Below are 27,259 nucleotides of genomic sequence, written 5' to 3'. Positions count from 1 at the left end.
CGGTGTGCGGTACGGCTGCGGTGGCGGGGTTCCCGGCCGGGGGGTGGGGCGGTGGGGCCGGGACTCTCCTCATTCGGAGCTCGAGGCCTTGGGAGGCCGAGAGAAACCTACCTGTGCGGCTCGGGGGGGCGATGGTCCTGGCGACGGCTCTTCCTCTAGCCCCCCTCCCCCCTTCCCGCAGACGCTTGTTACCCAGCCCTCAGTAGCTGCGCGGTGCGGGCTTCCTTGGGGCAGCCATTTTGGCTTTTAGTATGGCGTCTGCGGGGGCTCCTCCGGAGGCGGCCTGCGCGGGTCTCCGGGGCTTGGGGCCGAGTTCTTCTCTGTGGGAGAGAGTCCGGCGAGGGGCTGTTGGGCACTGAGCTTGCTCTTGTTTGTGCCTCTTGAGATGGAGAACCGGAGGAGAGGGATTGGGACGGGCATTTTACCACCTTCACCCGGATCACCCCCCTTTTCCGATTTGGCATGTCTGCCCCCCTCCCCCGGAGTTGATAACCCTTACTCCTTGACAGCCACGCTTCTTTCCAGGGCTGCTACCGAGCACAGTGGCTTGCGGCTGACCTGTGAAGTTTTCATTTCCTACCGCCAACTTTAAGTACCTTCTTACCTGGGATGCTGCCTTATTCACTTAGATTCCCTTTGAGTTCTTAGCGACTGACTTATCAGCGCTTCTCTGTACTGAATTTTTCTTTTTAGAATACCCTTCACCGTCCTCCATCCCCTTCTTTACACATAAAAAGCCAAACCAGAATATCTGTGCCGTCTTTATGAAGATTTAATATTAACTTGGAGTAAAGCGTACTTGTCTCAACGTTACCAACTCACGCAAGGGAAGCAAAGTTAAATATCCTCAGGATCCTTCATAATTGAGCCGGACTCAGTCTTAAGGTGAAACTTTGATAGGTTGGTTTACCTAACTTTTGGAAGATTGTTGGTGTTTTAAGGACTTATGTCTTGTATTTCAGAAGGACTACATCTTTTTAAAAGGATTGTTCAACTCTTTTGGGTGTTTGTGTTTATTTTAAAATCACTTCCCAAGGCAAATTTAGGCTTAGAAGAAAAAAGGCATGCATCTAAGTAGTGTTGCACCTGTTCTTCAGGCTGGTATATATTTAGAATGTAAGTAGTATTGTTCGCTGACATACATGTCATATATGCCTGGGGTGAATGGTTAGGGAAATGCAGTGTTGAAAGAAGGAAGATTGGATTAGCTTAAAAAGGGTGTCCTCAAACAAATATGTATATCTTCAGTTTGATTTTGAACCAGTCGACTTTTATTTGTCTCTACAAAGTTGGGAAAGTTAAACTTTTGAAAAGTAAGAAACAGATATTTTGACACTTTACCAAGTCTTGAGAAAGTTAATTATAAATTAACACCTGTTAGTCAATTCAGTGTTTTAGTGCTTTGATATACTATTGGGCTCTTAAAAATATAACATTTAAAAAGCTAAAGTCAAAATTGTTTTTTTGTGTGTGTAGTCTGCTTTAAAATATCTGGGATGTATAGAGTTCTGTTGATGTACAACTTTTACTACACCATGTGCAAACTTAATATTCGGTGTGACGCATTTATTTTTAAAAATTGCATTTACAAATGCATTGAGGCTTGGGCTCACTAAATAATACTTCACCAGTCCCTGATACAGTGTGTATAACCTTTGTACTGTTATAGAAAAGCTTGAATTTAAACACTTTTCAAGTTAGCAATTGCATTAGTCATTCATAAGTTTCACTGCTGTAAGTAGCTGAAAAATGTCTTGTGTCTAAATTAGTAAAAAATCTGTACAACAGTGAGGTCTGTCTATATTGTCTACCCTAGCCCTTGCTTTCCCTTCTAATTCTCTTCTCCTTGACCGAAGTCTTTTAAGGGAGATTCATTTTGCTTGCTTGCTTTCAGTTATCTACTGTTGTCATATTAGTTCTGATATAGCCATTCTAAACTTTTTTTGTTTGCTTTTTTTTGAAGTTCTGCAGTGTTTCTAGACTCTTATTTTTTTTCCAGGAATTTTTATTATTTCACACTGATTCTTTTGGAATAAAATGTTCATGATTGTGTGTTTTTGTTCTGTATATTTCTCTAAAATGTTTTATTGGGCTACTTAGTTAATAGGATTTCAGGTTTGCTTCTGGAATGCTGAATTTGCTTTACACGTCTTCAGTCTTTAGTAAGAATGCTTGTGAGATGCACATTTTAAAATGTATGTGTTGAATAAAAAATTTGTTGGGAAAGTTTAAGTGAAGCATGAATGGATTTAAATTGTAAACTTAATTTTAAGAGAGATAACAGAAATAAGAGAAGTTGCATATCGTTATGGTATACATCCTTGGGTACACTGTTCATCTATACATTATTTAAAGTATTCAGTATTAAAACTATCCAATAATGAATACAACAAGGCTAAGGTATACCTCATTTTGATATAAAATTTCAGTGTGGAATTATATTTCCTGGCTTTGGAAAGGATTTTAAACTGGAAGTTTGCATTATGGTTCTCTTCCCTGTAAAAGGAATTTTGGGTAAAGGTCTTTCTTAGAAGATTGGAACTAAACCAAAGGATGTCTTAACGCTCTTTCATCTTTGTGATGGTTCCTTACCTGGGACTAAGGTAAAGCTTTGTTAATAAGGCTCTAGGACAGTGATTTCTAAAAGAGAGTGCTAGTGGTAATCACTTGTAAAACTATAAAAAGTATGCAGGCCTTTGTCTCATCCTCCAGAGATTTGGATTGATTTGGTCTAGGGCTTGGGGAAAAATGGACTGCTTGTGGGATTTTGGCAGTCACATTAAATAGAAATTATAACTGCCATTTCATCAGCACTACAACCTTATGAGGTAGGTATCATTTCTATTTTACAAATGAGGAAACACAAACAGTTTAAATAACTTTGCCAGCTATAAAGTATTGCAGCTGAGATTTGAACCCAGGTTTATCTGAATCCAAAGGCTTTGTTTGGTCTTTTTACCACTCTTGAAACCATTGTGTTGTATTGTTGTTTTGGTATTTTTTGTAGAAATGGAATCTGACTTGTAATTCATTATGTGGCATACACCACTTCAGTACATTTCAAAAAAGTTTTATTGAGCCCCCATGGCATGCCAGGTCTAGTTTATATATATTGCAAATATGTCCTTATATTTTTTTCTGTAGTTAGTGTGTAATAAATACACTTATGGTATATACAAAATGCTTGTGTGCCAACTATAAAAATATGACATAGGTAATACATAGAAAATGTAGTCTTGGAGTTTGTATTCTAAAATTACTAATTCTCCAGCAAATGTAAACTTTTAATTAGTGTTTGTGTTTGCATACTCTGGCATACAGATTTGTCATAACGTAACAGATATTGCCACCTAAAGATCTTAAGTTAATAGGAGATGTTTCTCTCAGACATAACTTGATTTCTTCATTTTTAATGGGGGGAGGTAATTGTTTCCCTTTTAATCTGTTATTGCCAGGGTTTTCTTAGGGTAGTCTAGAATAATGATTTGCAAATCCTTGTTCCTTTTCTATTACAAGATTTTTTAAAATCTACTATGAAATTATAAAAAATAAGAACAGTATAGAGATTTTTCATAAAGGTGTTCCTTTTATTCCGAGAGTTTTAGCTTTCATAAAGACTTGCTGTTATGCAGTTTTCCTTTTTCAAATGGTGGTGGCAGTAGAGTAAAAAAATTTTTATTTGATAGAATTAAGAGTCCACAATCTTATGTCATATTCTCCCTGTTTCTTTTTTGAAGTCCTTGGAAACAGAAAGTCTAGGGACCCCTAATCTAGATTTCTTTTCTCCATTTACCCCTTAATCCTGCTGTATAGTCTTTTTTTGCTCTCTCTCCTTATACCTGTCTAAACACTTTGTAGAACACTTCTTTCTGTTGGTGATTGACCTTCAAATTGCCAAATCTTGAGGCCTTCTTACAGATTATATGCACTTAACCAACACTTTCTGCTTTTGACAGTTTCTTCCTCAAAATCCTTTTCTTTGGCCTATATTCTGTGATTTCTTATTTTCCCTTTGGTCCACTTATCACTTTTCTTCATATGTTTCCTCTCCTTTGGTCTCAGTTATCGTTACTTGGGGTTCTGGTTCTTTTTGTTTTCACTGTAAATTTCGAAATATACTGTGTTTTTTGTTTTTGTTTTTTGCTGTTATTCCGATGCTTCAGTATTAAGTTCTTTAATCCTAAAAAAACCCAATGAGGTGAGCACAATTGGTTTCTTTTGTTGGTGGTGGGGGTTTTTTTGGACACTAGACTATTGGGGCCCAGAGGTTAAGTAATCTGCCTAAGATCTAAGATCGTGTAACTAGGAGTAGCAGAGCTGGGATTTAAACCTAGGCAGGCTGGCTCTAGAGGCCATGTTCTTAGTCACTACTGTATTTTTGACGTTCAGATGTCTCAGACGTATTTCTAACTTCCTGTTTAAATTTTCTACTTCAAATTCAATGCATCCATTATTCAGTTCATCTCAAATGCCTGCCTCTTCCCCCCCCAACAAAAGGCACTTAACAGGGCTTCCCTGGTGGCGCAGTGGTTGAGAGTCTGCCTGCCAATGCAGGGGACACGGGTTCGAGCCCTGGTCTGGGAAGATCCCACATGCCGCGGAGCAACTAGGCCCGTGAGCCACAATTGCTGAGCCTGCGCGTCTGGAGCCTGTGCTCCGCAACAAGAGAGGCCGCGATGGTGAGAGGCCCGCGCACCACGATGAAGAGTAGCGCCCACTTGCCGCAACTGGAGAAAGCCCTCGCACAGAAACGAAGACCCAACACAGCCATAAATAAATAAATAAATAAAATTTTTAAAAAATTAAAAAAAAAAAGGCACTTAACATGTTTATTTTCCTTTATTCCCTGTTGTTGTTTTTTTTTTTAAATAAATTTATTTTATTTATTTAGTTTTGGCTGTGTTGGGTCTTCGTTGCTGCGTGCAGGCTTTCTCTAGTTGAGGCGAGCAGGGGCTACTCTTCGATGTGGTGCGCAGGCTTCTCACTGCGGTGGCTTCTCTTGTGGCGGAGCACGGGCTCTAGGTGTGCAGGCTTCAGTAGTTGTGGCATGCGGGCTCGGCAGTTGTGGTTTGTGGGCTCTAGAGCACAGCCTCAGTAGTTGTGGTGCACGGGCTTAGCTGCTCCGCGGCACGTGGGATCTTCCCAGACCAGGGCTTTAACCCGTGTCCCCTGCGTTGGCAGGCGGATTCCTAACCACTGTGCTACCAGGGAAGCCCCCCTGTTATTGCTAATGTTTATTATCATCCTTCCCATCGGCAGATGCTAAAGAGATCAGTGGGTCCTTCTAAAAATGTTGAGTCTTTGGGTCTTATTGATTCTAGTATGATTATTCAGTGAATATATTTCAGTGTTATTTTGTGCTACGTACTGGGTATATAATGATATATGAAGCAAGGACCTTGCTGCTGGTGGAGCTTATACCTGAGAAATAATAAAATGTGATAAATCAGAAATTAACAGGATGCTGAGAAAATAAATGGTGATGGGAAACCTGTGTAGATTATGAGCTTTCAGGTAAATAGCTAAGCAATTATTGAGCAGTTCCTATATGCCAAGAATTATTTTAAGTTGTTAATACATATCTTAACGCATTTAATTTTTGTGAAGCCCCTAGGAGGATAAGTATACTTTTAGATCTTAAGTGTGACTACCTAACCATAGGTTTTTCAGTGGAAAGGAATAGCGTTAAAATAAGTTCTAAAGCAGGAAAGAACTTTGTTGGAAGTGTGAGCTGGATTTTAGTAATTCAGTGGGCTATCTAATATAGATAGCCTCAGTATCCTAAAATATATTTTAATTCAGTGATTATTAATTTTTTGGAAATATAGTCTCCTTTGCATAAAAACTTTGGAGCCTTTTCTAGTTAAAAAACAATTTTTTGGCTTCGAATGTACTTGAAGCCTAACTACTGACCTAAGGAAGTAACACTGATTTAATCTGTGCTTTAAATTTCTTTACAACTATTTAAGTTCAGGGTGTTCCTCCTGCCTGATTTCTCTGGAGGAATCTTAACGTTTTCCCTCCATACATGGTCCTCTCTTAAGAGTTTATCCTTTATATTGTAAAAGGATGTATCGTATGATTGTATTACATATACCCTTTAATTTTTATTATGGAGAGTTTTAAACATATTAAAAAAATAATATAGCAGTCTGTGACCTCCCATAAACTTGTCACTCATCACTCAGTAACAACTCTTGACCAGTCTTATTTTACTTATACTTCTGTCCACTCCTCCCCTGTCCCGAATTATTTTGAAGCAAATCCCAGAAACATACAATTTCATCCATGAATATTTCAGTATATATCTAAAAGATAAGGACTTTAAAAAGACAACTGTTGTAGTTGCATACCAAATTAAGAAAAATGAACAATTCCTTAATATTATTGATATTATCAAATATACGCTGTTTGAATTTCCAGTTTTCTCAGTTATCTTTGAAGAGTTTGTTTGAATCAGGATCCAAATAACACATTGCTATTGGAGCCCCCTCCATCTTTCTTTCCTTTTCTTTGCCATTTTTTGTTGAAGAAATCAGATCTTTGGTCCTATAAAGGTTCCCAGAGTCTGTGTTTTGCTGAGTGCATCTCTGATACAGTTTAACATGTTCTGTTGTCCTGTTTGTTTTCCCTGTAACTTGGTTAGTTGGATACAGGGTCTTGATACAGACTGGTTTATTTTCTTTTTGGGGGTGGTAGTGGGGGACAAGACTACTTCACAGGTGGTGATGAGGTCTTCCATCAGAAGGCACAAAACAGTTCGTTGTCTTTCCTGATGTTAGCAGCTGTTAATGTTAGTGTTTAGGAACACTCATCCATTAGGGCCACCCTTAGTTTTTTGTTTTTTTTAAAAATTTATTTATTTATTTATTTATTTTTGGCTGTGTTGGCTCTTCGTTTCTCTGCGAGGGCTTTCTCTAGTTGCGGCAAGCGGGGGCCACTCTTCATCGCGGTGCGCAGGCCTTTCACCTTCGCGGCCTCTCTCGTTGCGGGGCACAGGCTCCAGACGCGCAGGCTCAGTAGTTGTGGCTCACGGGCCCAGTTGCTCCGCGGCATGTGGGATCCTCCCGGACCAGGGCTCGAACCCGTGTTCCCTGCATTGGCAGGCAGATTCTCAACCACTGCGCCACCAGGGAAGCCCCCACCCTTAGTTTTTAAAAAACTTCAGAAGTTGAGATATAATTCACGTAACATCAAATTCACCCCTGTAAAGTGTACAGTCATCCCTCAGTATCTGTGGAGTGATTGGTTCCAGGACTCCCCCACCCCCCCCTCCCCTCTATCCCTGGATGCTGAAGTCCTTATTATAAAATGGTTTCGTATTTGCGTATAAACCATGCACATTATTCTGTATACTTTAAATCTTCTCTAGATTACCTATAATACCTAATACAACGTAAATATTTGTAAATACAATGTAAATAGTTGCCTGCAGTTGCAAATTTAAGTTTTGCTTTTTGGAACTTCCTGGAATTTTTTTTTCCTGACTATTTGATGCACAGTTGGTTAAATCTATGGATGCAGAACCTTGTGGATACAGAAGGTTGACTGTACATTTCTCTGGTTTTTAGTGTATTACTGTGTTGTATCATCATCATCACTGTCTAATCTGGAAACATTTTCATCACCTACAAATGAACCCAGTTTAACCTGTTAGTAGTTAGTCCCAATTCCCCCTTTTCCTTGGCAATCACTAATTTCTGTCTCTATGATAGAAAGAATAGTCTTTCTATCATAGAATATCAAGAATATTCTGAACATTTCATATAAACGGAATCATACAATATGTGGCTTTTTGTGAATGGCTTCTTTCACTTAAGGTGATGTTTTCAAGGTCCATCCATGTGTAGCTTGTAACGGTACTTTATTCCTTATTAGGGCCGAATAATATTCTGTTGTATGGACATACTACATTTTGTCCATCAGTTGGTGGATGTTTGGGTGTTTCTACTTTTTGGCTATTAAGAAAAGTGCTGTTACTAACATTTATGCACAAGTTTTTGTGTGAACATATGTTTTCAGTTCTCTTAGGTATATACATAGGAATGGAATTGCCAGGTCATGTTCAACTTTTTGAGGAACGTGCTGAAGTGTTTTCCAAAGTGACTACACCATTTTACTTTCCCACCAGCAATGCAGGAGGGTTCCAGGGCCACCGTTACTTTGTCAACTTTGAAATATATTTTTATTACTAAAAATTTTTTTTTACAAAATACCTTTCCTTTGATTTTTTTTTTTTTTCAAGTTGTGTTTTCTCTCTCACAGACTTTTATTTTTTAGAGCAGGTTTAGGCTTATAGCAGAATTTAGCTGAAAGTACAGACAGTTCCCACATAACTCCTCCCCCATCAAAACCTCCCCCAACATCAATAGCTCCACTACTGTGGCACATTTGTTACAATTGATGAACCAACACTGACCCATTATTATCAACCAAAGTCCATGGTTTACATTAGGGTTCACTCTCTGTCTTGTATATTCTTTGGGATTTGACAAATATATAATGACATGCATCCACCTTTGTAGTAAATAATGCTTTCACAGCCCTGAAAATCCCGTATGTTCCACCTATTCCTTCCTCCCTCACCCAAACCAGTGGCAGCTACTGCTCTTTTTTTTGTTGTTGTTTTGTTTTTTTGTTTTGTTTTTGCTTTTTTGTTTGTTTTTGGCTGCGCTGCATGGCATGTGGGATCCCAGTTCCCCGACCAGGGATTGAACCCGTGCCCCCTGCAGTGGAAGCATGGAACCTCAGCCACTGGACCACCAGGGAAGTCCCACCTAGTGCTCTTTTTACTGTCTTCCATAGTTTTGCTTTTTCCAAAATGTCACGTAATTGGAATCATACCATGCATAGCTTTTTCAGAGGGATTCTTTGACTTGGTAGTGTTCATTTAAGGTTCCTCCTTAAATGTCTTTTTGTGGCTTGATTGATCTTTTTAGTGCTGAATAATATTCCATTGTACATATGTACCACAGTTTATTTGTCCGCTCACCTGTTGAAGGACATCTTCAGTGCTTCCAAGTTTTGGCAATTATGAGTAAATATAGATGTGCAGGTTTTTGTGTGGATGTACGTTTTCAAGTAATTTAGGTATATACCAAAGAGCTTGAATGCTGGATTGTATGATGAGAGTATGTTTAGTTTTTTAAGAAACTGCCAAACAGTTTTCCAGAGTGGCTGTGTACCTTTTTTGCTTTCCCACCAGCGGTGATTGACAGTTCTTGTTGCTCTACATTTTGTCAGCATTTGATGTCAGTGTTTTGGATTTTAGCCATTCTAATAGGTGTGTAGTGATATATCATTTTAATTTGCTATTCCCTAATGACATAACAGTGTTGAGCACCTTATTTGCCATCTGTATGTCTTTTTTGGTGAGGTTCTGTTCAGAGCTTTTGCCCTTTTTAAAATTAAATTCTCTGTATCTCCTCCCTCTTGATATTTACTTTGTTTTGGGATGGAATGGTGTTGGGCCTTGTTTCCAGTCATTTATGAGTAATTGTTCGGTAAATGGCAGTCATATTATTACTTAAAACACGTATATTTACGTTAAGAAGTACTTTAATGACTTAAAGGAATGAGTAATTATAATATCAACTTACCTTTAGCTGTCCTTCCAGTGAAGCTACCAAAGGCAATGATTAGATTTATTTTATCTGGAGATACTTGTAAAGTCTCTAATTGTAAGAGAGTGAGATCTGTGGTGGTTCCAAAACCTAGTAAATAATCATAATCACCTGGGATCTTTAATAATACAGATTCCCACATTCTATCCCTGGTCATTGTGATTCAGTAGTTTGAGGTAGGATCTGTGTTTTTATTTTTTTATTTTTTTATTTTTTTTATAAATGAACTTCATTTTTTTTTTTTTTTATTAATTTATTTATGGCTGTGTTGGGTCTTCGTTTCTGTGCGAGGGCTTTCTCTAGTTGTGGCAAGCGGGGGCCACTCTTCATCGCGGTGCGCGGGCCTCTCACTATCGCGGCCTCTCTTGTTGCGGAGCACAGTCTCCAGACGCGCAGACTCAGTAATTGTGTTTCACGGGCCCAGTTGCTCCGCGGCATGTGGGATCTTCCCAGACCAGGGCTCGAACCCGTGTCCCCTGCATTGGCAGGCAGATTCTCAACCACTGCGCCACCAGGGAAGCCCAGGATCTGTGTTTTTAAAACGTATAGCTGGTGATTCTGATAATCAACCAGGTTTGGGAACCTGCATGATCAAAGTCTCTTAACGATTTGGTGTAATCCAGCTCTCCATCCTCTTTCCCTGTAACATTGTCATTCCTCCTATTGACATGTTAAACTTGAGCCATATATCACTCCTTCTCTGCACTGACAGTGGCTTGCACTGTGTATGATTACATCGTTGCACTTTTCTTTTTTATTTTCACTTTCTGCTTTCCAGTAAATTGAAGCTACTTGTTAACAGGAACTTGCTGGTTTTGAATATGCTGCGAATTTTTGTTGGATTCAGTTGAAACACCCTGTGGTGTTTGATTACATAGATGAAACCATTACATGTCCATAGAAAGAACTATTAATAATAGTACCTGTTAACGTTTAATGAGTGCTTTCTGTCTGTTTGGAATCATTCTAATTTGTGTACCGTCCCTAAATCATAGATAACAAGTATTTCCATTTTAGAGAGAAGGAAACATGGGCAAGAGTTTAAATAACTTGTTCAACATAAAACAGTAAATAGGTAATGAAGCCGGGTGCTGCCGAGTTGCTTTTGACTGATACGTTATGCCATCTTAAGGTAATACTGGTACCTGGTGTTCATTGGGACCACCTCGGTGGTAAAGAATTGTAAACAAATGACTAATGAATAGGGTCAGTGTCACAAGATTTAAAAGGCTATATATAAGTGAAGTAATTACAAATGTGTAGTGAAATTTTGGATCATGTTTAGATAGATTTTGTTAAAAAGTTTTAAAAATTCTAATTAAAACATTTTCAGACTCTTAATTTTATTTTTTGAATAGTTAATGCATGGTTCAAAATTAAATCTTGTACTTACCATGAGCCTATCCACCCTTAGTGTCCTACATTAGTAACCACTTTTATTAGTAGTACTATATGTATCCCTCCAGTGTTTCTTTATGCAAATAGATGTAAGCAAATATGTATATCGATTTTCTTTCCTTTCTGATACAACAGTTTGTAAACTATATACCTGTTTTTCACTTTGCTCTTTCATTTAACATGTTTTGGAGATTATTCTGAGTCTGTTAGTAGAGAACATTCTCACTTTTTATAACAGCTGCATAATAGTAGTATTCTACTTTGTGTACATGCCGTAGTTGATTTAATTACTCCACTATTGCTGAATGGTTGTGTTAAAGTTTCAGAAAACATTTGTAACTGTGTTCTTAAATGTGTGAGCAACCAACCAGCCTTCTGCCAAAAATAAACTCTATTATATTGCTTCTTTGTTTTGTAGGATTATAATATTAGCAGTTAACAAAGCATTATACAAATTCGTAATTTTTTAAATTTCATGGCTTGCACTCAAGTCTGAATTAGGGGTCACAAATGTTTTAGCTGTGAAAGCCATTAGTTAACCAGTTTCATTTAAGCTGTAAGTCTGTTACTGAAATCCTGAGGAACAAAGGAGTGAGAAAGACAAAACAAAGAAAAAGATGAAATAGAAAAAAAAGGGGGTGGGGTGGATGGGAAGAGGAATAAAGGCAATGATAGAGAAACAGTGGATGAGTGTGATAATATGCCACCAACAGTTGTCTCAGATAATAAAACTATTTCAGGGTGGCCTAAACTAACATTTGTGTTTTTGCTTTTTCCCAGAGCTTTAAAAAGTGGACCAGGGACTTCCCTGGCAGTCCAGTGGTTAAGACTCCACGCTTCCAATGCAGGGGACGCGGGTTCGATCCCTGGTTGGGGAGCTAAGATCCCACATGCTGCCTGGAGCGGCCAAAAAAAAAAAAAAAAAAAAAGTGGACCAGACTTCCATAAGCTTATATTTCATAAGAGAGGGTGGGGGTGGGGTCGAGACTCTAGAAAGTATATAATTTTGAATCTTTATACTTTGCGTATATCACTGCACCCTGGTCATTTTCTTCTTAATATTTAATGTAACTTGTAATTTTAAAAATTGTCTCTCCCGCCCCCCACGCACACTTTTAAGATTGATTGTAAGCTCTTTGAGAGGAGGGACCTGTCTTTTTAAAAAAATTAATGTATACCCAGTGTGACAGTAAAGGGTCTGACACATAATAGGTGTTTGCTAAATATTTATTAAATGAGTGAAGTTGCTGAGGATGTTCGGTTAAGCTGTTAGATATGAGAAACTGAATTGTAATTTTTGTAGTACCATACGGAAAAAAGCCCACAAGATAGTGATAACACCAGCAGTAAATGACTACTCTTCCCTCATTCCCTCATTTGATATTGGAATGAAACCAACTTTCTGTTTTTTATTATAAGGTATTCAAAATACCTTAGTCCTGTCTCCCCCTTGTGGGAAATAGAGTATAAGAGAGATCACAACTGCAGTTAAAATGAATCTGTGCTTGGGATTAATGCATGGGGGTGGGGGTTACTTTTTCCCCTCAAATAGTAATGAATGATTTTTATGAAGAATATTTGATGACTAGGCAATGCTTATGATAAACTAAAAAGCAGTGTTCCGTATTATGTGCTATATCAGCTATGTTAAAAATTATATTGAACAACCCGGTACAAATGTTTTAAAATACCTTTGTGATTTTTGTGTGATGGGATTATTGGCAACCTTTCTATTTTCCCTATTTAAAAAAAATAAAAGGCCCAGCAAACATAAAGTAAGTGTTTTCTTTTATTGAAATGGATATTTCAGAAATGGAGTGTTTTTTTTGTTTTTTTGTTTTATTGTTTTATTTATGGCTGCATTGGGTCTTTGTTGCTGCGCACGGGCTTTCTCTAGTTGTGGCGAGTGGGGGCTACCCTTCATTGCAGTGCACGGGCTTCTCATTGCGGTGGCTTCTCTTGTTGCAGAGCACGGGCTCTAGGCCCGCGGGCTTCAGTAGTTGTGGCTTGCGGGCTCTAGAGCACAAGCTCAGTAGTTGTGGCGCACGAGCTTAGTTGCTCCACGTCATGTGGGATCTTCCTGGACCAGGGCTAGAATCCGTGTCTCCTCATTGGCAGGCGGATTCTTAACCACTGCGCCACCAGGGAAGCCCCCTGGAGTGTTTCTTTATGCACATGTATATAAAGAGAGAGAGAGGGAGACACAGATGAACAGACACCGCTGAAAAATACTTTATCATAAAACAGCAAGTTGAACTTAGTGTTTTTAATGAGTTTATATACTAGTTTATCTTTTTCCCATTTTCTTTTTTAATTGATTTCTTTAAAAACTTACAAATACCGTGTTATACTCATGAAGATTTTTTGATGTTTTAAATTTTTTTGTGGTTGGATTTAGTTGCTTTTATTTATTTTGTAAATTTTTACATTAGGGTTTTCTTTTAATTTTTTAAATTTATTGCAGTGTTGGGTCTTCATTGCTGCGAGCAGGCTTTCTCTAGTTGCAGTGAGCGGGCTTCTCATTGCGGTGGCTTCTCGTTGCGGAGCACGGGCTCTAAGCACATGGTCTTCAGTAGTTGTGGCACATGGGCTCAGTAGTTGGGGCTCGCGGGCTCTAGAGCACAGGCTCAGTAGTTGTGGCACACCAGCTTAGTTGTTCTGCGGCATGTGGGATCGTCCCAGACGAGGGCTCAAACCCATGTCCCCTGCATTGGCAGGCAGATTCTTAACCACTGTGCCACCAGTGAAACCCTTTACATTACTTTTTAATTCTTAGTTATTGTTAAAGTAATACATGAAAATTAAGCTACAGAAATGTCAAAAATAAAGTAGTGCCTTTTTGGTAATCTTAATCTTCTAGGAACAGCTCTGCATTTTGGGTGTATATCTTTTCAGAACTTTTTCTGTACAGTAGTCTCCCTTTATCTGCAGGGGATACATTCCAGACCCCCCAGTGGATGCCTGAAACCATGGATAGTACCTTACCCTACATATGCTGTGACGGTATATCACACCTCTTACATCTCCATACCATATTTCAGTATAGGTAATAAAGTTAGTTAAATCATTAGCTTTTACGTTATTGTGACCGTGTAAATAATATTTTTTTGAGTCAAGTATAATAATTTATGTATAGTATAATTCGTGAGTCAAAAAGTATACTGTGAATACTGTTCCTTTTCTGCACAACTTTTTATTTTTCTTGGAGTTACTTGCCTCCATTTTTTATTTGTTTAGTTTTCTATGTATCTATTGCTGTTTTTCCAAAAGGTGTTAAAAATCTGTCGGGGTTTTCAAACTCTGAAGCACATCACATTATCTGTTGTTAGTTCTGCTTCTTGTATGGAGGGATTGGAGTGGGGAGAACTTGACTTCAGAACTGTCATTCTCCTTGCTCTGATCTAGACTTGTTAAGACTTGTAGAGTTATTATTCTGTAACTTCTGTACTCTTTTCAAAAAGGGAATCCCCTGCACCCCCACCAACCCCCTTTCTTTTCCCACTGGGTCCCTTTCTGCCTCCTGTCTTGGCTTATTTAGTCCTTCGTTTGGCTGAAATATGTTATCTGGTTGTTTCTTGAGAAAAGTTGCATAGGAGGTAAATTTTAGGGACTTGTATCTTTTTAAAAAAATCTGTATTTTATTTTCACACTTGATTGGTAGTTTGGCTGGAAATAAGTTTCCATCAGCATTTCAAAGACATTTCTCTTGTCTTTGAACTTTCAGTGTTGCTTTTGAAGAGTTTGATGCTGTTCAGTTTTTTTTATATATATATGAACTTATTTATTTTATTTATTTTTAGCTGCATTGGGTCTTCGTTGCTGTGCGTGGGCTTTCTCTAGTTGTGGCAAGCAGGGGCTACTCTTCGTTGTGGTGCACAGGTTTCTCATTGCAGTGGTTTCTCTTGTTGCGCAGCACGAGCTCTAGGCGCCCAGGCTTCAGTAGTTGTGGCACGTGGGCTCTAGAGCACAGGCTCAGTAGTTGTGGGCTGCGGGCTCTAGAGCGCAGGCTCAGTAACTGTGGCACATGGGCTTAGTTGCTCCGCATCATGTGCTTCTCATTGCAGTGGTTTCTCTTGTTGCCGAGCATGGGCTCTAGGCGCGCAGGCTTCAGTAGTTGTGGCATGTAGGCTCTAGGGCGCAGGCTCAGTAGCTGTGGCACACGGGCTTAGTTGCTCCGCAGCATATGGGATCTTCCCGGACCAGGGCTCTAACCCACGTCCCCTGCATTGGCAGGCGGATTCTTAACCACTGTGCCACCAGGGAAGTCCGCTGTTCAGTTTCTTGATCCTTTTTTTTTTCTTTTTTTGTATGTGATTTGAATTTTTTTCTAGGTATCTTTTGTTTATACTGGTGTTGTTAAATTTTATGAAAATGCATATCGTATCAGGCATTGAGAGAATTCTTTTTCTCCGTAATCCAGTATTTCTCAATAGAGGGCACTGTGGGCATTTAGGTAGTACCATTTTTGTGTTTGGCTGTATTGTGCTTATGGGGCTTTGAGCACCCAGGCTCCCAGCGCTAAATGCCAGAATAACCCATTAGTTTTGGGGACAACTAAAAATGTCGCCAGACATTTCCAAACACCCCCTTGGGAGAGGCAGTACTAATCTTTTTTGAGAAGGGTTATTGTCATCCCGAGTCCTTAGGGCACTTTTTTGTTCAGTTGATGATGGACCTACTGATTTAAAATTTTTCTTCTGTTTCCTGATTTTCTCTTTTTGGTCTGTTTTCTGAGATACTTTCTTCAACTATATTTTTCAATCCTGTTATCTTGTATTTGTAAAGGCATTTTCTTATTTGAATTTTTAAAAAGAATGGTATTCTGTTTTTATTTAATATATATATTTTTGTTGTTGAAGTTTTCTTTCCCTTAATTGTCAGTTTTCTCTGAATTTCTTGTTTTTCTTTTGCTTCCCTTCTTTCTTACCTCATGCTGTCCTCACATATTGGTGACCATTGACTGTTTGTATTTAAAAGTAAAGTACTGTAAGGCTGGATGGTAGCTGTGACCCTTTTTGCCGCTTTTCTTAAAACTCATTTTCATTTTCATTTTTTCCAGAATGGCCTTCTTCCTAATATTAGTTTTTAAAAGTCATTGACTGGAATTTTAATCTTTAGCCTTTCTACAGGCTTGTTTTCTTAAATCTTTAACTGTAATTGGTTCTCTCAGTTATTATTCTCTGAGTTCTTGAACAGACGTCTTTCAGTCTCAAATGTCCATCATTGTCATTTTTTCAAATTATATCTATATAGAAATAATTTACTATTCTTGTGTTGCATTTTGTTTAGAGCCTACCTGCAGGATAATATTGTCTCTGCTGAACTTTTTGGATTCTAGTTTTCTTCAAGTCTTGTTAGTTCTTTCCAGAATTTCTTTCTTATTTCTTATGTCTTCCATTGTGGAAGTGTGTCTTCCACTTTCTCCCTAGATTCTTATTTCCAGTTTACCAGCCTTACATAAATTATAGGTCCTTGACTTTTCTTTAGTTATTCCTGTAGCCATACTGTATCTTTCTGGTTTGTAGTGTCCTTTAGTTCTGTGCTGCTGTTTTCACTGTTTTTGGTGTCCTTAAATACTAGTTTTTGTAAACCAGGTTCAGTTTTTTTTTTTAAGTCCCCTTCTCTAAGCCAATGATGTGTCAAACCTTTAGCTTCTGTTGTGTTGTCTGGTGTAAACAAATATATGGCATCTGGTATAAATTTCTTTTTATTTAAATTCAGTCTCTAAAGAAAAAAGTTTTTTTTCTTTTAAAGTAACAGTATGTCATTTATGCTGCCCTTTAATACATATTAAAATAATTGACTTTTCCCCCCAGTTATTTTATTTTTAATTTTTATTTATTTGGTTGTGCCAGGTCTTAGTCGTGGCTCACAGGCTCCTTTGTTGTGGCTCGCCGGCTTCTTGGTTGTGGCATGTGAACTCTTAGTTGTGGCATGCATGTGGGATCTAGTTCCCTGACCAGGGATTGAACCCGGGCCCCCTGCATTGGGAGCTCAGAGACTTAACCGTTGTGCCACCAGGGAAGTCCTTCCCCCCCCCCACCCCCCACCCCAGTTTTTTATTGTGGTAAAATACACAACAAAATTTACCATCTTAATTACTTTTAAGTATATACTTTAGTGGTATTAAGTACATTCATATTGTGCAACCATCACCACAATCCATCTCCAAAACTCTTTTCATGCTATAAAACTGAAATTCTATACATATTAAACAATAACTATCCCCTGTCCCATTAGTCCCTGGTAAGCATCGTTCTACTTTATGTCTCTGTGAATTTGATTACTCTGGGTACCTCATGTAAGTGAAATAATTCAGTATTTGTCTTTTTGCGACTGGTTTATTTTATTTACCATTATGTCCTCAAAGTTCATCCATGTTGCAGCATGTGTCAAAATTTCCTCCCTTTTTAAGGGTGAATAATATTCCATTATATGCATTACCACCGTTTGCTTACCCGTTTGTCAGCTGATGGACACTTGGGTTGCTTCCACTTTTTAGCTATTGTGAATAATACTGCTAAAACATGGGTGTACAGATATCTCTTCAAGACTGTACTTTCACTTCTATTGATACAACTGATTTTTACTTGTTAATAAAATTGATATATTTAGGGGCCGAGGGCGGTGCAGCTGCAGCCGCAGCGCTGGCGGAGGAGCGCGCGGCCGCGAGCAAAGGAGGGAGGGAGGGAAGGAAGGAAGAGAGGCAGGCGGGCAGGCAGGCGGGCGCGGGGGTTGGGGACTGAGGCGGTAGAGGGAGGCGAGAGCCGGGCAGCCGCTTTGCGCTATTTGCTGCATGGGATTTTGTGGGGGCTGCCGTGGAGTCGGCCGAGGAGAAGCGGCACCGGCGGCTTTGGTGCTGGCGCCTGGGGGCGGGGGACTGGGGAGGCGAGAAGGGGGATCGCTGCAGTGGTTCTCTTGCTCTCGCGCTCTCCTTGCCTTTCTCCTGGCTCGGTGGGCTCCTCCCGGCGTCTTCCTGCCTCCTGGGCCCCTATCCCCGCCCTCTGCGGTATGTCTTGATTGCGAGCAGCAGGTTTCATGGGGCTCCTCAGGATGATGATGCCACCCAAGTTGCAGCTGCTGATGGTGGTGGCCTTCGCAGTGGTGATGCTCTTCTTGGAGAACCAGATCCAGAAACTGGAGGAGTCCCAGTTCAAGCTAGAAAGGGCTATTGCAAGACATGAAGTTCGAGAGATTGAGCAGCAACATACAATGGATAGCCCTTGGCAAGATGCAGCTTTAGATGAGGAAGAGGACATGGTGGTCATTTATAACAGAGTCCCCAAAACTGCAAGCACCTCTTTTACCAATATTGCTTATGATCTATGTGCAAAGAATAAATACCACGTTCTTCACATCAATACTACCAAAAATAATCCAGTAATGTCACTGCAAGATCAGGTGTGCTTTGTAAAGAATATAACTTCCTGGAAAGAGGTGAAACCAGGGTTTTATCATGGGCACATTTCTTATTTGGATTTTGCAAAATTTGGTGTGAAGAAGAAGCCAATTTACATTAATGTCATAAGGGATCCTATTGAGAGGCTAGTTTCTTACTCTCACTTTCTGAGATTTGGAGATGATTATAGACCGGGGTTAAGAAGACAAAAACAAGGGGACAAAAAGACCTTTGATGAATGTGTAGCTGAGGGCGGCTCAGACTGTGCTCCAGAGAAGCTCTCGCTTCAAATCCCATTCTTCTGTGGCCACAGCTCAGAATTTCGGAATATAGGAAGCAGGTGGGCTATGGATCAAGCCAAATATAACCTAGTTAATGAATAGTTTCTGGTGGGAGTTACTGAAGAGCTTGAAGATTTTTATCATGTTATTGGAGGCAGCTTCGCCCTGGTTCTTCAGGGGTGCTACAGAACGCTATTGTACAGGAAAGAAATCTCACCTTAGGAAAACCACAGAGAAGAAACTCCCTACTAAACAAACTGTTGCAAAGCTACAGCAGTCTGACATTTGGAAAATGGAGAATGAGTTCTATGAGTTGGCACTAGAGCAGTTCCAATTCATCAGAGCCCATGCTGTACAAAAAAAAGATGGAGACCTCTACATCCTTGCACAGAATTTTTTCTATGAAAAGATTTACCCTAAATCGGACTGAGTACAAGGTGTGGCAGTTAGATTCTTGAACTACAACTTTGACCCTGTCTTCACCTTAGTTCTCAGCTCCACAACTTGGATTGCTGATGGGTATGTAAGACAGTTTGTATTGAACCGAGTTAGGATACAGACAGTGATGTCAAGGAAGTAGATTCTGGCTGATATGTCAGTGGTCTAGGAAGTTTAAGTTTCAGCCTTTTTTTTTTTTTTTTTCCTGGTTAAATTTTGGTGGGAGTTACAACCTCCTGCCTGGACAAAACCTACACATCATCTAAAATAAACGCATAGCAGGTCTAATTGAAGGCTAAATACTGAAATACAGTTTCAGAAAAAGTTCTGATACTGTTTTTGATAAAGCATTTTTTTCAACTAACCATGAATGAAGATGAATCCATTTGCTACTTCCACCTTCACCTGGAGGTTTGCATTATACACCACTACTGGATAGTGTTATTAACTGTTTGGCATTGTGTACTTTGTTTTTGTGAATCACGTCCCATGAAATTTATTGAAATGTTTGATCACGTTTGCTAAGAATGTTTCTGCTGTAGTTGGAACTGCCCTTATTTATGTAGGTCATTTTAATTTTCTTAAAAAAATGATTATTAGTGTTAAAAATCAATTTAAACCATTATTAATACTGTAAAAAGAATCAAAGCAGTATTTCTCTTTCCTGTCTCCCCAATATCTAAGATTGGGGAAACACTTCAAAGAATGTTGACATTGCCTAAAGTTTTGGTTAAGGCTTCCACACATGAATATCAAAAAAATAAGTTTAGTATTTGTTTCTCAATGGGTTATTTGTAAAGGTGTAAACTGAGGTGTTAGTGAGTCCATATTATAACTCCGTTAGTGAGCTGTGGTATGGGTAGGATTTTCCTACTTCTTCTGTACTTCTACTTGTAGACTCTTTTAACTAAGGTGCTTTATAATGTGTTTTAAAGCATTGCATTTACCAAAAAAAGAAGGAAAATGCTATAAATATTGCAAATTTTATGTATTTGGACCAAAAGGTTATAAGTAATTAGACAAAAGTGGTTTTGCACCAGTTTTATTATGTCAAGTAAAACCATCAGACCTACTGTTCTCGTATTTCTCATTTAACTTTACTGTTAAGATATCACTGAAATGAACTTCAATAACCTTTCAATTTTGATACGCAGTACATTATTCATAATTGGGGGCAGTAGTTATAGTGGAAAGAGTACTGGATGAGGAGTCAGAAAACTTGATTTCTTGTCCTGGCTCTGCCACTTATCAGCTGTGTGATCTTGGGCAAGTCACTTAACCTCTCTCTGCCTCAGTTTCCTCATCCTGATATGAGGATGATAATACCTGCTGTACCTACCTCACAGGGGTGTTGTGAGGATTAAATGAGATGGCATGTGAAAGCACTTTGAAAACTAATGTGCTATATAAATGTAAGGTATTATGGAAATGAAACATCTTTAACATATAGTTTCATACCATTCGTTTCTTTAACAAAGAAAAGGTCCACTTAAAAGCTGGTTGAAAAAAGTTAATCTTGATATAAATTTGTGTTTAATAAATATCTTCTCAGTGGAAAAAAAATTGATACATTTTATAGACTCTTCATCTGGTATGGCACTCTTTTCAAACTCTGAGTTCTACATATTCATTTCTTTTTACTGATCCTTCTAAAGTGTGAGCACTTTTTGTTTTAAGTTATAAGAATGCATGAAATTTTGGTGTACAGTTTTACATAAAATCACATGACTAATAGCCAGGTCATGGAAGCAACCTAAATGCCCATCAACAGACGAATGGATAAAGAAGTCGTGGTACATATATACAATGGAATATTACTCAGCCATAAAAAGGAACGAAATTGAGTCATTTGTTGAGACATGGATGGATCTAGAGACTGTCATACAGAGTGAAGTAAGTCAGAAAGAGAAAAACAAATATCGTATATTAATGCATGTATGTGGAACCTAGAAAAATGGTACAGATGAGCCGGTTTGCAGGGCAGAAGTTGAGGCACAGATGTAGAGAACAGACATATGGAAACCAAGGGGGGAAAACTGCGGTGGGGTGGGGATGGTGGTGTGCTGAATTGGGCGATTGGGATTGACATGTATACACTGATGTGTATAAAATTGATGCCTAATAAGAACCTGCAGTATAAAAAAACAAACAAAACAACTAATACTAAACTTTCATTGGGTTATTTGTATGGAAATATGTTAATATAAATGTTTCAGACATTACATGAAATTTCTAAAAATCTTGTATTTGTATGGAAATATGTATGGAAATATGTTAATATAAATGTTTCAGACATTACATGAAATTTCTAAAAATCTTATATGTTCTGGTATAATGTTATAAGTAATAATCCTAGTTATTACTTTAAAATGTATATCTCAGAAATAACTAAAAAAAAAAAATCACATGACTGCTTATTTAAGGCAACAGTGTCCAATAATACCTATCAGAATTTGATTTAGATACTAATTTCAACAGAAATGTGCAAGGCTAGGTACTCTCTGTAAATCTTCAACACTACCACCTCCCCCTCTGACTCAGCAGATGTCTTTGCCTCTTACTTAACAGAGAAAATAGCAAACCCATCAGATGGGGAGTTCTTTATATTCCTGCTACTACATCTACAAATTGTACATGTAGACATATATTGTTTTTCTTGGGCCACTCTTAAAATGGGAGACATTTCGTATAAGGCTTATCTCTACTGGTTGTTCATTTATTGGGTGTTTATTGAACACTCAGTAGGTGTGTGAGAGGCACTGAGGATAAAGCTATAAACAAAGTAAAACTCCTGCCCTCGTTAAGGTTAAATTCTAGTGGGTCGAGAAAGAAAATTTTGTTTGTCAGATAGGGATAAGTGCTATAGAGGAAAGGGGATAAGTGAAAGAAAAGTTTGTTAGGTAGGGTTAAGTGCTATAGAGGAAAGGGGATAAGTGAAAGAAAAGTTTGTCAGATGAGGATAAGTGCTATAGAGGAAAGTAAAACAGAGAGAAGAGTGATAAGGAGTGGATCTGTGTGTAAGAGATTACTATTTCAAAGGTTCCTTGGGAAAGACATCACTGCTGAGATTAGATACCTCTGTTTCTCCCTTCCTTCTTAACTGCCTTCTTTTGTATTAAACAGATATCTTTTAATGAACCATTTTAACTTCCTTGTTGTTCTTTTACTGTATTTTTTTAAAAGATTTATTATTTTAAAAAAATTTTGGCTGCGTTGGGTCTTACTTGTGGCACATGGGATCTTCGTTGAGGCACGCAGGATCTTTTGTTGTGGTGTGCGGGCTTCTCTCATTGTGGCGTGCGGGTTTTCTCTTCTCTAGTTGTGGCTTGCAGGCTCCAGGGCATGTGGGCTCTGTAGTTGTGGCACACGGGTTCCAGAGCATGTGGGTTCTGTGGTTTGCGGCACTTGGGCTCTAGTTGAGGTGCGCAAGCTCAGTAGTTGTGGCTCATGGGCTTAGTTGCCCCCTGGAATGTGGGATCTTGGTTCCCTGACCAGGGATCCAGCCCACATCCCCTGCATTGCAAGGCACATTCTTTACCACTGGACCACCAGGGAAGTCCCCTTTTACTGTGTTTTTCTTGTTGTTATTTTCTTAGTCATGGTTCTGGGGGTCGTCATTACCATTTTATCTAGTTTGAATACCAATTCAATTACAATAGTATATAAAAACTTCTTTCTATAAAGCTCCATTCCCTTCCCCCTCCTTTGTGTTGTTATCCTGCAAGTTACATCTTTATCCATTGTATACTTATCAACCATCTTTCTAATTATTGCTTGATGTTTTTGTGTTTTAAATAAGATAGGAGGGAAAAAAAGAGAAAAACAAATACATGTATACTGTTTTTTATAGTTACCTATGAAGTTACTTGTACTGGTGCTCTGTATTTTTCATATGGATTTGAACTACTGTTTAGTGTTATTTCATTTCAGCTGAAGTGCTCCTCTTAGTATTTCTTTTAGGACAAGTCTACTAGTAACAGCTTACTCAGTTTTGTTGATCAGGAATGTCTCCTGCAATTCTGAAGGATAGTCTTGTTGGATATGGAATTACTGGTTGATGGTCTTTTTTTTTTCCACACCACTTTGAACACATCATCCTGTTGCCTCCATGGTTTCTGATGAGAAATCACCTGTTGATCTTGAAAGGATCCTTTGTGATGAGTCGCTTTTTTCTCTTTTTCGTTGGCTTTCAACAGTTAATGTGTGTCGGTGTGGATGCCTTTGAGTTTATCCTCCTGAAGTTTTTTGAGCCTCTTGGATGTGTAGATTAATGTGTTTTTCAAATTTAGGAAATTTTTGGCCTTAATTTCTTCAAATATTCTATCCTTTTCTCTGTCTCCTTTTCATTATGTGTATGTTGGTGTGCTTAATGGTCTGAGTCTCTGATCTTTTTTTTTTTTTCATTCTTTATTCTGCCTGTTCCTGAGACTGGCTGATCTCAGTTGACCTATTTTCAAGTTTGCTGATTCTTTCTTCTGCCTGCTCATATCTACTATTGAGCCCTTCTATTGAATTTTTTATTTTATTACTATATTATTCAAATCTATAATTTGTATTTGATCTTTTTTAGAAAATAATTTTTGTCTTTTGAGATTGTCAATTTGGGTGAGACATTGTTCTCATATCCTGCTTTAGTTGTTTTAACAAACTTAAATTAACTGATTTAAAGTCTTGGTCTAGTAAGTTCAATGTCTGGGCTTCCTCAGGGATATTGCCGCATGAGCCCACCACCTGTGTGTGTGTGTGTGTGTGTGTGTGTGTGTGTGTGTGTGTGTGTGTGTGTGTTTAGACTGTACTTTCTTTTTCTTTGCATGCTTTTAATTTTTTGCCAACTGGACATTTTTAAATACCGTAGCAACTGTACAAATCGGATTCTCTCCTCTCCCCAAGATTGATTGATTATCTATTTATTTATTTATGTGACTTTTTTGGTACTAATACTATAAACTGTATTTTTCTGTTGTTTCATGTGGTCACTAAAGTCTCTGCTCAGTTAGCTTAGTGGTTAAAGTAATGAATAGACATAGGTTTCCTTGGATGCCTGAAACATGTAACTCTTCCAGTCTTTGCTAAGGGGCTCTATGTGTATGTTGAGACATGCCTTCAACACTCAGCTAGGCAATTTACAACTCTGTCTTAGCTTTCTTTTCTTGCTTGTGCAGAGCCTAAAGGTTAGCCAGAGGTGAGAGTTTAGGGCTTTCTCTGGCCTTTGCTGAGAATATACACAGGTTACGTGTGAGTGTGGATTCCCAGGAATATGTTGGAGCTTTCCAAAGCCCCCATGGACATCTCATTCCCCAGCTTTTCTTTTTAAGCTTTTTGATTATGCTATTGTTTGCCCCAAATATTGTCCATAATCTCAGGCAGCTGCAGTGTTTGACAGTTGCCTCTGACTGTTTTTGACCAGAAAGAAGGCTGTTTGCTCTGGATGAGCTCAGAGTCAGGCCACATAAAGACAACTTTGGTAGTAGTAGAGTCTTCCAAGGAACCACCAGACATGTCAAATAATGACAGTTATCTGGGAGTGGGACTTTTAACAACTTTGGTAGTAGTAGAGTCTTCCAAGGAACCACCAGACATGTCAAATAATGACAGTTCTCTGGGAGTGGGACTTTTAAGAAGATCCAATCCTGTTCTGCCCCCCCCCTAGTGGCTGTTGACATTCACTATGACTGCAGGCTGTTGGTTTTCACAGAAAGAGGAAGGGGTAGAATGGAAATAGGGTAAATTAAACACCACAAAGCTTGCTGTTCTTACCAAGATTCAGCCATTATTTGGTGAATAAACATTCCCCAGATTGCTTCAATTCTTTGTAATTTTCAGAGTTCTGAAAAAGTTGATTCTCCCAGCTTTTGTGAGTGTTCTCATTGCTTTTATGAAGGAGAGAATTTCAGAGGTCTTTACTTGGTAATTCTTGCCAATGAGAATAACAGTTGCACTTAATAAGGATGTGTGGATTCCTTCTCCAAGCTCAGAGGACTCAAGGAGCCTGGGGTTTGAGAATTTTCAGGTTAATCAACCCATCTCTCTATCCCATTTTTTCAGGGTTCCAATGTGTTCTCTTTTCCTATGCAGGCCTTAACCTTGGCATAGCAGACTTATCCAGATTGAGACTTTAACTTTCTTTGGAGCCCTACCACTCTTACAATTAAGTCTTGGCCCTTAGCCTTTTGTGGCCTCCTGCTTTTAAAGATTTTATGCTACCAAAGAAACTTCTGGCTTTTTCACATTTAGTTTTTAATTCCCTATCACTCATTTTAACCTTTTGTTATATTTTTCCGAAGAGTCAGTTGCCTTTAGCAACAGCAACCCAGTTTCATGGTCTTTATAGTTACTGTTTTCCTTATATTTCTCAAATATCTGATACACTGCACCTTTTAAGTGCAGGGTTCGGCAAACTATGGCTTGCTGGCCAAACCCACTCTTGGGTCTGCCTGTTTTTGTCATGCCCTATTTTTAAAGAGTTGTAAAACAAAAACAACAAAGCAGAATATGAAATACTATCTGGTCCTGTAAAAAAAAAAAAAAAAAAAAGTTTGCCAACACCTGCATTCTCTTCCACTGGATAACTACCCAGTTTACCAACAATGGAACTTTTAGCCATTGCACTGCCAGTTTGTGCTCGGTTTCTGTTCTGTCATCACCAGTGATAGTGTCCTTTGCCAGCTGGGTGGCTACGTGGATGGTGATCCAACTCCAAAACTTCATTTTAGAGCTTATTTTCTTGGACCATTCTCAACACCAGTGGCTGCAAGTTGGGTCCCTGGGTAGGCTGACTATGATTAACATGCAGAAATGTTCTTAGGATCAAAATCTGTAGAAGGAATGGAAAGGAAGCAGAAGGGGTAAATTGGGCTGTAATTGTATTATCAACAAAAGCCACTGTTGCCCCCTTGAGAAACTCTGAAGCTGGGATAACCTGTGGAGTTGTCCAAAATTGTGACAGGGTGCTGGGCCCTTATACGCCTGTTTTGATCAGTCCCTCCATGAAGGCTGCTAGGGCATGCAGCTGTCTTTAGCTGAGGCAATTCCTGAAAAGGCCTGACAGGTGAAGGCTGTTTGACAGCAGCTGGACAATAAATCCTTCATTTCTGAAGGGAGGTCTGGATAGCACATCAGTGTCTGCTACATAGCTTTATGTGAGTTCTTCTAATTATAATTTTCTTCTAAAATTTTTTTAAATTGTAACTTTAATGAATAAGTTTTTTCTCATGAGAAAGCTGTAAAATAGAATTCTTTTAAGAACTATATACATTTTTACTCATAATAAGATAGACAATTTTTTCCTAAGGCATTTTTGAAAAACTGAGCTATTTTAGTTTTGATTTGTGTCATTTTAATATCAGAAGTGTCATCATAGAATTCTGAAATGCTAATCTTAGTGGTTGAAATTTACAACTAGCAGATCTTAAGACATCTAATTCAGCCCTCTCATTTGACGAATGAGTAAGCTGAGAATGAGTGAGCTAAGGGGTTATAAAGCTAGTTAGTGACAAGTAAGGCTTAGAATGTAGGTCTGCAAACTCCCGACTAGTATCCTTTTATCAGTATTCCTTATCTTAGTTTCTTATAATTTCTAAGAAAAGAGTATTAGGGTTCTGAAACTGAGCAAGAGTTTTTTATGGCCTTTAAAGTCATTTTGTTGCTCCTGGGAACCATGGTAAACAGTATGCAAATGCTTCAGTGATGACAACAGCAATAATAATAAAGCCAACTTTTGGAGTATATCATTTTCATCAGTCCTGAAATCATTTCGGACAGATGAATCTGATTTATTTTTAACCTTTCTGGAAGATGATTCCACAGTTATCTTTGGAAACTTCTTCCTGATGACTATGGGTTATCAGATAATGGAAGCTCTTCACTATTTGCTGGCAGGATCATACAGTGAACATATGATTATCAAATGAGGTCTGAAAGTGCTCTACAATTTTAAAATTTAGTATTTTATTTTCAATGGTAGATTACCTTAAACGTGTTCTGGATCACCTGAGTCATAATTGAATACTTTCACTTGATGCTGGGGTTAGAATATGTGTTAGTTTTTGGTGGTGCCAAGTGTTACTGTTTTGATTGTTAGGGACTAATATTAAGGAAAAGAATAGAAGTACTAGTCTTAA

The 27,259-nt window shown here is 38.6% G+C and overlaps 2 protein-coding genes and 1 pseudogene across 8 annotated transcripts in view; 2 read left to right on the top strand and 1 right to left on the bottom strand.

Annotated features, from left to right (window-relative positions):
• AP4S1 (adaptor related protein complex 4 subunit sigma 1) overlaps positions 1-413 on the bottom strand; it is an 84,657-nt gene extending 84,244 nt beyond the window's left edge. For 2 of the 3 annotated variants that reach the window (XM_036842443.1, XM_036842444.1), the window contains exon 1: positions 112-401. The gene's annotated coding sequence lies outside the window, so the exon portion shown is untranslated. Of the gene's footprint in view, positions 1-111 lie in introns of all 3 variants that reach the window. The other variant, XR_005018675.1, reaches the window with a different exon arrangement.
• STRN3 (striatin 3) overlaps positions 1-27,259 on the top strand; it is a 123,069-nt gene that overhangs the window by 532 nt on the left and 95,278 nt on the right. The window lies entirely within an intron of this gene.
• Positions 17,989-19,686, top strand: LOC118890101 (annotated as a pseudogene).

Source organism: Balaenoptera musculus, chromosome 2, assembly GCF_009873245.2.
Source record: "Balaenoptera musculus isolate JJ_BM4_2016_0621 chromosome 2, mBalMus1.pri.v3, whole genome shotgun sequence".
Taxonomy (NCBI): domain Eukaryota; kingdom Metazoa; phylum Chordata; class Mammalia; order Artiodactyla; family Balaenopteridae; genus Balaenoptera; species Balaenoptera musculus.
This window is presented reverse-complemented; position numbering and strand designations above follow the sequence as displayed.